The following is a 10000-nucleotide window of genomic DNA, read 5'->3' as shown; positions in this document are numbered from 1 at the left end:
TACAGTCTGCTAAAAATTGAGGTTTTGTTAATGTGCTGATTTGGGCTGAAGAGGGCTGATCTTAAGAGTGAGAATGACAATCTATATCTCATCCACGATACAGTGCTGCTTTTTGGTTGTTGTTTCTTTTCTGCCATCACCTCTGCCAGACGATTTTAGAATGCCTTTGCCCTAGGAACCATCCCACCTGAAGTCGTAAAGGTTATAGGAGTGAATGAGCCCTGGTCCACATTCTGTATACGCTCCTCGTATCTCCTTATTTTCTCATTCTCGTTCCGGAAGTAGGACGCCTCATTTGTTAGGTTATTGTAACAGGGGGCCATCGGATCAAATATTCGCATGTCAAAGAAAGCCAGTTGTCCCCGTGTCCAGAAACCTCTTGCGCTGACATCCACTTGTGCTTCATCTGAGGTGGTAGACTTGCAGTGCCTGAAATTCTTCCGTCCTAGTGGGAGTAATGTTAGTTTGATGGTCACATCCTTGCATACATTCCGAAGCATTTGGGCAGCGAGATCCCTTACCTCGTCATGTCTGATGCAGATGAATCCAGCCTGTTTTCATATCATCGCATGGTTTGGATTAAACTGTGCACCACAGGAACATCTGTTAGGCAGCCTTTCCAATGACCATCCATACCTCAAGGCAATGGCATCTGTGGATTCTCTTTTGTTTAGGTTGAATCCCGAAATTACTACTACTACTGCTACTACTACTACTACTACTACTACTACTACTACTACTACTACTACTACTACTACTACCACCACCACAACTCCTGCGACTACTTATCTTTACATACATTATATACATCTCCTTAAATATTCCTCCCTTACAGACCGACTCAGCTCAGCCTCTGAATAGTCCCAGTTTCTCTTCTCAGAAGCAGATACTTATTTGGTCCACTTCCCAGGAATTCAGCAGATCATCTCCATACAAACTCCAACCTCCATTCGCACTCCTATCCTTCCTTTCTCTTCCACTCCCTCCATCCTCCTCTTTCTTTCCCCTCCTTCTACCTCACCCTCCTCTCCTCTTCCTCCAGAATGATCTCTTCTCCTGTGCATAACACTTATTTCCTCCTCCTTCTCCTCCTCCTCCTCCTCCTCCTCCCCCTCCTTCCCCTCCCACCTCACCCTTAGATCGTCTCTTGAAAAACCACGCCTACTTCCCCTCTCAACCTTCCCCCACTCTAACCTCTTCGCTGCCTATCTCCTTCCTCCTCCTTTCTCCGTCCTCCTTCCTCCCTCTTCCCCCTCTCCGTTTTACCTTCTCCCTTCTTCTCCCTCCCTCCTCCTCCCTCCCTCCTCCGTACTCTTTCCTCCCTCTTCCCTCCTCCCTTCTCCCTCCTCCCAACTACCTTTTTCTCTTCTCTTTTCATACTCTTCCCTACTCCCTCCTCCCTCTTCCGTACTCCTTTCTCTCCTCTCCCTCTCCCCATTCCTTCCTTCTACCTTTTTTCCGTCTCGTTTCTGTCTCCTCCTTCCTCCCTCCTCCTTCCTCCTTCGCCCATCCCTCCTCCTTCCTCCTTCCTCCGTTCCGCCTTCTCCCAATTTCTTTCTCCAGTGTCTTCTCTTTTTCCCCACCTCCATTTTCTCGTCATCTCCTCTTCTTCCAGTCCTTCAATTGTTTTAACGTGGCTGCAGCATAACACATGAATCATGGCTCCATACTAAAGTGAAGACTTTGTCATCTTCTTGCATTGAGTGTTTGCTTTCCATTTCCCCTTTTGTCACGTATTTTATGACTGAGATATATTATGAAATTGTTTTTATAATTACAACGTGTTTTAACACGTTTGGCATTTTTTCTTTTTTCCCAAAGGAAAAAAAAAGAAAAAAAAAAAAGAGGATGGACCCAGGTTGAAGCGAATAGTTAACACCCTGAGGCTGAAGAGAAAGTGAAAGAATTTTTTTTTTTAGAAAAAAATCAAGATGTGATTGTGAGATAAGGATGAACGCCATACTCCCTTTGCATCCTTCCATCTCGTTTCTACACAGCTTTTAAGACTAGACAAAGAAGAATACCACTTCGGAAAGTAGTTCATAGACTCTTTCATCTTCTGTGAAACTCTTCTTCATATTTGCCTTCAATCATCTGAATAGTAATCATTCTTGTGATTTGTGTGTGGAAAATCACTGAAGAAAAATACATCACCAAATGATATCTCCTTAAACCATGGAAAACTAAGAAAATAAAATAAGATAAAAGTTGATGAGGGAAAGCCCATTTAAGAAATTTTTTTTAGCTCCTTAAACCTTAGAAGAAAAAATGATAAATAAATCAATCAATCAATCAATCAATAAAAACCTGAATCAAACTAGATCGTAAGAGAAATTACCAAAAAAACAAAAAACAAAAAAAGACAAAACGAAGAAGAACATCGCTGAGGAGAACTCTGGAGGAAAGGAAAAGAATTAGATTATGTTCTTCTGCTTCTGTGTTCCTCCTCCTGCAGGCTCATTATTTTTACCTTGACAGGAGCCGATGAGTAATGTCTTCAGAGTCTTTGTTCTTCGCGCGCGGACCTGTCCGAGCCTGCACCCCCCACGCGCAAGTTCTTCGAACCACAGGGAATCGCGAAAATCGAACACTTCCTTCACCACTTGCCTCTGTAAATCAAAGAAATTGGCATCTTACCTTCGTAAATCAAAGAAATCGGCATCTTACCTCCGTAAATCAGGGAAATCGGCATCTTACCTCCGTAAATCAAGTACACCTATATCTTACCTATGTAAATCAACTAAATATATATTGTGCCTCTGTAAATCAAGTCCATCTGTATTCTTCTCTGTAGATTAAGTAAATCAGTATCTTAGCTATTTAAATAGCGTAAATCGAACACTGAACAACTTCGAGGTAATCAAATTCTTGCCTCAGTAAATCAAGGAAATAGGCATCTTACCTCCGTAAATCAAATAAATTTGTATCTTACATATGTAGATCAAGTAGATATGTATCGTACCTCTGTAAATCAAGTTCATCGGTACTCTCCACTGTAGATTTAGTAAATCAGTATTTTACCTCTGTAAATAGCTTAAATCGAACATTTTATCATTTTCAGGTAATCGAAGTCTTGCCTCTGTAAATCAAAGAAATCGGCATCCTGCCATCGTAAATCAAGTAAATCGATTCTTACCTCTGCAAATCGAGTAAATATGTATCTTATCTTACCTTTGTCAAATAAGTACACTGAAATCTTACCTCTGTAAATAAAAGAAATCTGTATCTTACGCCTAAATCGAGTAAATCGAACACTTGTACATCACTTCGATGTAATCGATGTCTTGGCTCTGTAAATCAAAGAAATCGATATCTAACCTCCGTAAATAAAGTAAATATGTATCTTACCTCTGTAAATCAAGTAAATTGGTATCTTCTATCTGCAAATCAAGTAAATTGATATCTTCTATATGTAAATCAAGTAATTCGGCATCTTACGTTCGTAAATAAATTAAATAGATATTTTATCTCTGTAAGTCAAGTAAATATGTGTCTTACCTCTGTAAATGAAGTAAATTGAAATCTTGCTTCTGTAAATCAAGTAAATATGTGTCTTACCTCTGTACATCGCGGAAATCGAACACTCGAGGTCGTAATTTTGGAAACTAAGTAAATGAGGTCATCTTCATAGAAATAGCGGAAATTGACCCATTGTAAACCGTATAAATCGAGACCACTTAAATCGCATAAATCGAGACACCGCTTAAATCGCATAAATCGAGATATCGCTTAAATTGCATAAATCGAGACATCGCTTAAATCGCATAAATCGATACCTGATCACATAAATCGAGACATCGCTTAATTCGCATAAATCGAGACCTGATCGCATAAATTGAGGCATCTCTTAAAATGCATAAATCGAGCCATCGCATAAATCGAGCATTGCATGCATCGCAATCGCCTTAATCAAAAACTAATCGCATAAATCGAGAACTAATCACATAACTCTTATAAATCGATGCCTAATCGCATAAATCGATACCTAATTGCATAAATCGCATAAATCGATATTTAGTCGCATAAATCGAGATCTAATCACATAAATCGAGACATAATCGCATAAATCGAGATCTAATCGCATAAATACTATAAATCGATACATAACCTTATGAATTGCATAAATCGAGACTTAATTGTATAATTGTATCTAATCGCTTAAATCGTATAAATCGATACCTAATCGCATATATCGAGACCTAATTGCATAAATCGGATAAATTGACATTACAGAAATCACATAAATCAAAACCTAAGTCGCATAAATCGAGACATTGCATAAATTGAGACCTAATAGCATAAATATGAAAAGTCCAGAAACAATACAAATAAAAATTTTCCTTCACCTAACCCCCCTCCCCCATAAAAGGGGACACAGTCTCGACCACCAGATCTTTCATTTCCTTCTCTCTCTCTCTCTCTCTCTCTCTCTCTCTCTCTCTCTCTCTCTCTCTCTCTCTCTCTCTCTCTCTCTTTCGTTTTCCTCGTCTCCGCCATGCCCACTCCTCAGTGGTTTCTTTCTCACTCACGCTCTTCGATCTTATCCATTCCTCTATGCACGATTTTAATTTCCACGTTCGTACGCGCCCCTCGTCCTTATACAGAGGAAAACCATGGATGAGCAAACCAGTTGGAGACTTTTTTGGGCCCGTATCGAGAGAGAGAGCGCCCCCTCAAAAAAAAAAAAAAAAAAAAAAAAAGAGAGAGAGAGAGACCAATATCTACGCTTGTAAGTTGTTCTTATAGTGAGTCAGATCCAATGGACGTCTCTGAAGGGATATTTTTATTCTGGCTAATATCAGACAATTTTAATCAGTGAAGAGGAACCCCTGGTGGGAATAACCCCCTTCCCCCCCTTTTTTTAACCAGTTTTTGGTCACAATCCACGCCTCAAATAAATAGGTAAACTATTCGTCGTGCATAGTAGTCACATCTGTGAAACTACCAGAAAGATGACTCTTTTTATTCTTTTTTTTTACTCCGAACTTCCTATGGACCAAAGGTTTCCTGTATCCAGGCTTTGTCACTTCAATTCATTATAACTATTCCGTTCGTCTTACGCCCCTCAGGTGAATAAAATCGCCTGACGGCAACTCGACTAGAACATGTGTCCCACTCCGTGGTCAAAAGAATAAGCTTCTCATGGGATGAAGACCAGAATAAGTCGATGAGCGTCAGCCAGAAAAATACATATAATGTTCAACGATTGGGGCGAACCTGTTGGGGCGTTGTGGAAGATATACGTTTGTTTTTCGATGTCCTCAGGGCAACTGTACATCATTTAAATGAGATCTCAAGTATCGTAATCAAAAGTCAATAAACGGACCCACCATAATTCGGGAAAGTCTATCTATCTATCTATATATATGTATCTATCTATATCTGTCTATATTGCAAGACTTGGTCTCTTTATAAGGAAGTTAGCCAGCCAAGGCACGCTCCCATCCCCTCACCCATCCTTCACCAATCCAACACTCATTTGTTCCCCTTTTATCATAGCTCCATGCATGCGGATGAAGGGCCATCCCTCGCCCCCCTCCCCACTGCCCGGGTCAGAAGCAATGCAGCAAGACACAGCACATCTTCAACAGGACTCGACTGTATGGGAATGTGGCGTGTTTCCCTGATGTTGAATCCCCTTAGGGTTGTCTCCCTAAAAGACAAAGCTCGAAGTAGGAGACGAAGAATGGGAGGCCCACGGAACTCATGGCCTGGGCAAGTGGACCAAACTTGACGGGAGTTGTTTATGATGGGATGGGTGATTGCATGGGAGCTTGCTCGGAGAATCCATGAGGATCGTCAAATGTATGTGAGTAAAGCGACAAGCCTCCTGGTGTATGCTCCCTATGAATACTTTATTGGTGATGACCTGATATTTTTCTTCAAAGTAAACCTCAAAAAACGACTCTCTCAATAACGACAGTTTAAGTCTCAAGAGCTTAAGCCCTCTCAATAACGTAAACTTAAAATCCTCTTCATAACGATCTTAAATCTCTCACATAGCATTCTCTCTCTCTCTCTCTCTCTCTCTCTCTCTCTCTCTCTCTCTCTCTCTCTCTCTCTCTCTCTCTCTCTATCGTTCTCTATTGTTCTCATTCTTATTTATTCCTACCTATAGAAATACATATACATACATATACCAAAGGTGTTTCCCCCTTACAAGGGAGGTAGCCAAAAAGCAAAGGCTTAGAAACCACTCCCACCCATTCCATCCCCAACATACTCCACTCCCATCTACCCTCTTCCCTCCCTCTTATCTTGGCACCTCTATAGGCACCTGCAGGAGGTGCCTATAGAAATATATACTAAAATAAAACCTTTCTCTCTTTGAACTATTGGTAATCTCTATAGATTTATTTTTTCATAGTTCAGTCCAGACCATTCCTTCAGCACTCAAAGTCACACGACTTTTCCAGTGTTCGCTTTTTCCTCACACATTACTCAGAACAATTTCTTGTTCACTGAAAGTTTTCGGGAAAGATTTATACGGTCGGCAGACTTTTTTTTTTCTGTTCCATTTTGACAATCTCACTCCATATTTCTCTCACCACTGGCTTCCAGAAATCCAAAATGAAAAATTCTTGAATCCCCTTAGGTTCCATTACCAGCAAAATTTGTTTCATATTTTATTGTTATTATTATTATTGTCATTATTATTATTATTATTATTATTATTATTATTATTATTATTATTATTATTATTATTATTATTGTTATTGTTATTTTTTTTTATTATTATTATCATTATTGTTATTATTATTATTATTATTATTATTATTATTATTATTATTATTATTATTATTATTATTATTATTATTATTATTATCATTATTATTATTATTGATAATATTATTAGTATTATCATTGTTATTAATACTGCTGTTATTATTATTATCATTATTATTAATTATTATTATTATTATTAATATACTTATTTGATTTTTCTCTGTTGATTTATTATATTTTTTTATTATAATAACTACTATTATCATTATATGATATTACCACTCTTATCATTATATACTATTGGGATGGTTTGGGCATATGGAAAAAATCACTGAAGAAAGATTAGTAAAAAAGGTGTGGAAGGTACAGGTGGAAGGGGTGAACATGAATGGGCGACCAAGGATGACATGGATGGATGGGGTAAAAGGGACATTGGGAAAGAGGGGAATGTCTGTTGAGGAAGGAAGGAGAAAACAGAAGATAAGGGTGAGTGGAGAATAGTTGTGTATGGATGATGCTGTGATACTTAGAAGGGAGTGTGTTGAGGATGGGTGGTGAGGGAGCATGTGTGAATGATATTTTGCCGCATCCCGAAAGGATTTCTCCCCGTTTTCTCTTTTTCTGCATGAGGCGACGGAGAGGAGGGGTCACCGATTAAATGAAGCGGCCTTGCTGTGGATGTACTGTATCTTGCTACATTGCCTCTGACCCAGGGCAGTGGGCGAGATGGGGGAATGACCCGTCATCCAGGAGGAGTCAAGATAAGAGGGAGGAAGCGGGGATGAGTGGGAGTGTATATGGGGATGGAATGGGTGGGAGTGGATTTTATGCCCTTTGTTTTTGGCTACCTCGCATGTAAGTGGAAAAAGCCGTTGGGATACGTATGTATGTATCATTATATATATAACATATACATATATATGTGTGTGTGTGTGTGTGTGTGTGTGTGTGTGTGTGTGTGTGTGTGTGTGTGCGCGCGCACGTATCTGGAGTCGGTCAAATGTCTCTGAGTTCTGCAAAGGTTTCTAAGTTATACGAATGTTTCCGTGTTATTCAAATGTTTCCGAGTTGCGTCCATGTTTCCCAACCTATGCACATGTTTCCGAGTTATGTGAATATTTCCCGGGTTATTCAAATGTTGCCGAGTTATGCAAATGATTCCAAGTTGCATCCGTTTACGGAAGCGAAGATTATGGAACGTCGAGTTTCAGAATTTCTCGCTTCAGACGTTTTCAGACCTGAAAATAAAAAAAATTTGCTTCTGTTTTGATACCATTCCTTCCTCAATTCTATCCCTCACTCCCTCACTCCACATCTCACTCCCTTTCTCCCGCTCTCACTCCCTCTCTTTCTTTCACACTCACTCTCTCCCTTCTTTCCACACAAAACTCACCTTTGAGTCAGTTTATGTTTCATATTTTTTCGTATATATTTCATATATATTCGTCCGTTCCTTTTGCTCGCCCTCCTTCTACTGTCCCTCTCTCTCTATCTCTCTATCTCTCTCTCTCTCTCTCTCTCTCTCTCTATATATATATATATATATATATATATGTATATATATGTATATATATATATATATATATATATATATATATATATATATTTTATATATACATATATATATATATATATATATATATACATATATATATTTATTTCTATCTCTTTCTCTCTCTCTATCTCTATCTCTCTGTCTTTTCTTCTTCCTTTCCACTTGAGTCTCATTTTTGAGTCAATTTTTGTTTCATATTTTTTCGTCTACACTCATTTCATATTGAATCATTCCTGTTGTCCTTTTCCTTTCGTTGTTATTCTCCTCTCTGCCCTTTCTTTGCATTTCTATTAATTGTGTCTTCCTATTCTTGCTTTCGATTATTTTATTTAGTTCTTTCTGCATCACCATTTTCATTTTCACCTTTATTATTATTACCGTTGTCTATTATTTGCCCCATATTACAATGTCATCCCCTATGCCGAGTCTTTGTTTTCCTCTTTCCTTCCTTTCGCCTCCCTTTCCTTTCTTTCCCTTCTCTTTCCTTTCCATTTTACACTTCCTTACTTTCATTTCCCTTCCCTACCCTTTCCTTTATTCACCTTCTCTTGCCTTGCCTTTCCTTCCCTGTCTTTCCTGTCCTTTTCTCTTCCCGTTCCTTCCCTTTCCTCTCCTTCATTTCTTTTCTCTTCCCTTCCCTCCCGTCCCCTCCCCCTCCCATCTAATCTCTTCCTTTTCCTTCTCATCCCTTCCTTCCCCTCCCTATCCCTCCCCTCTCCTTTTCCTTCCAACCCTCCCCTTCCCTCTCCATCCCTCCCCTCCCTTTCCCTCCCTTTCTATACCTCCTCTACCCATTCCACCTTTCATTTGCCTCTCCTTCCCTTCCCATCTCTTCCCTTCCCATCCCTCCCCTCCCTTTCCCTCCCTTTCTATACCTCCTCTACCCATTCCACCTCTCATTTGCCTCTCCTTCCCTTCCCATCTCTTCCCTTCCCATCCCTCTCCTCCTCTTCCCATCCCTTCCCAAACCTCCCCTTCTCTTCGCTCCCTCCCCTTCCCATCCCTTTCCTTCCCATCACTTCCCTCTCCATCTCTTCACTTTCCTTCCTTCCCCATCCCTTCCCATCCCTTCCCTTCCCTCTTCTTCCTTCCCCTTCCCTCCCCTTCCCCATCCTTTCCCATCCACCCGTACCCCACCCCTACTCTCCCAATCCCTCTCCTTCCCTTCCCCTTTCCCTTCCCCCCTTCTTCTCCTGGCGTTAGTTATTCAAATGAGTCCCGAAGTCGGAAAAAGGTTGGCCACGTCTCTCTCGGCAGGCAGGGGAGAACTCTTGTCCTCGTCCTCCGGGACCCTGAACTCGGTTCCTCCCCGCAATAAATTGTCTTTATTCTCAAGGAGTAATTTATGCTTTTCTGGTTTCTGTTTGCGTCCGCGTGTATTGCCTCTCGTGATTACTAATTGTGATTTAAATTGGGTAATATGTTCATGCGAGACAGTAATTGACACAAGATGTCCAGTGACCTTGAGTCACGGGGAGTCTCCTGTAGGTGATGTCCTCCAGGTCCTCCTGAAGAAGGTGTCCCGAAGAAATGTCTGCAAAACTCCCCCTCCCTTCCCCCCCACACACACCCAGAGATCCTTAAGGACCTTACAAAAAAACCCCGTCCCTCCCCCCTCCCCCCACCCCCTGCACATACCGGGACCCTTTAGGACCTTACAAGACTCCCCCCTTCCCCACTCTCCCCCTTTCCTCCACCTTTCCCCCCCGTCTCCCCATC

Source organism: Oratosquilla oratoria, chromosome 14, assembly GCF_046742065.1.
Source record: "Oratosquilla oratoria isolate Oo_2021 chromosome 14, ASM4674206v1, whole genome shotgun sequence".
NCBI classification, from domain to species: Eukaryota; Metazoa; Arthropoda; class Malacostraca; order Stomatopoda; family Squillidae; genus Oratosquilla; species Oratosquilla oratoria.
The sequence above is the reverse complement of the archived record's forward strand: the minus strand, read 5'-3'. Positions refer to the sequence as shown.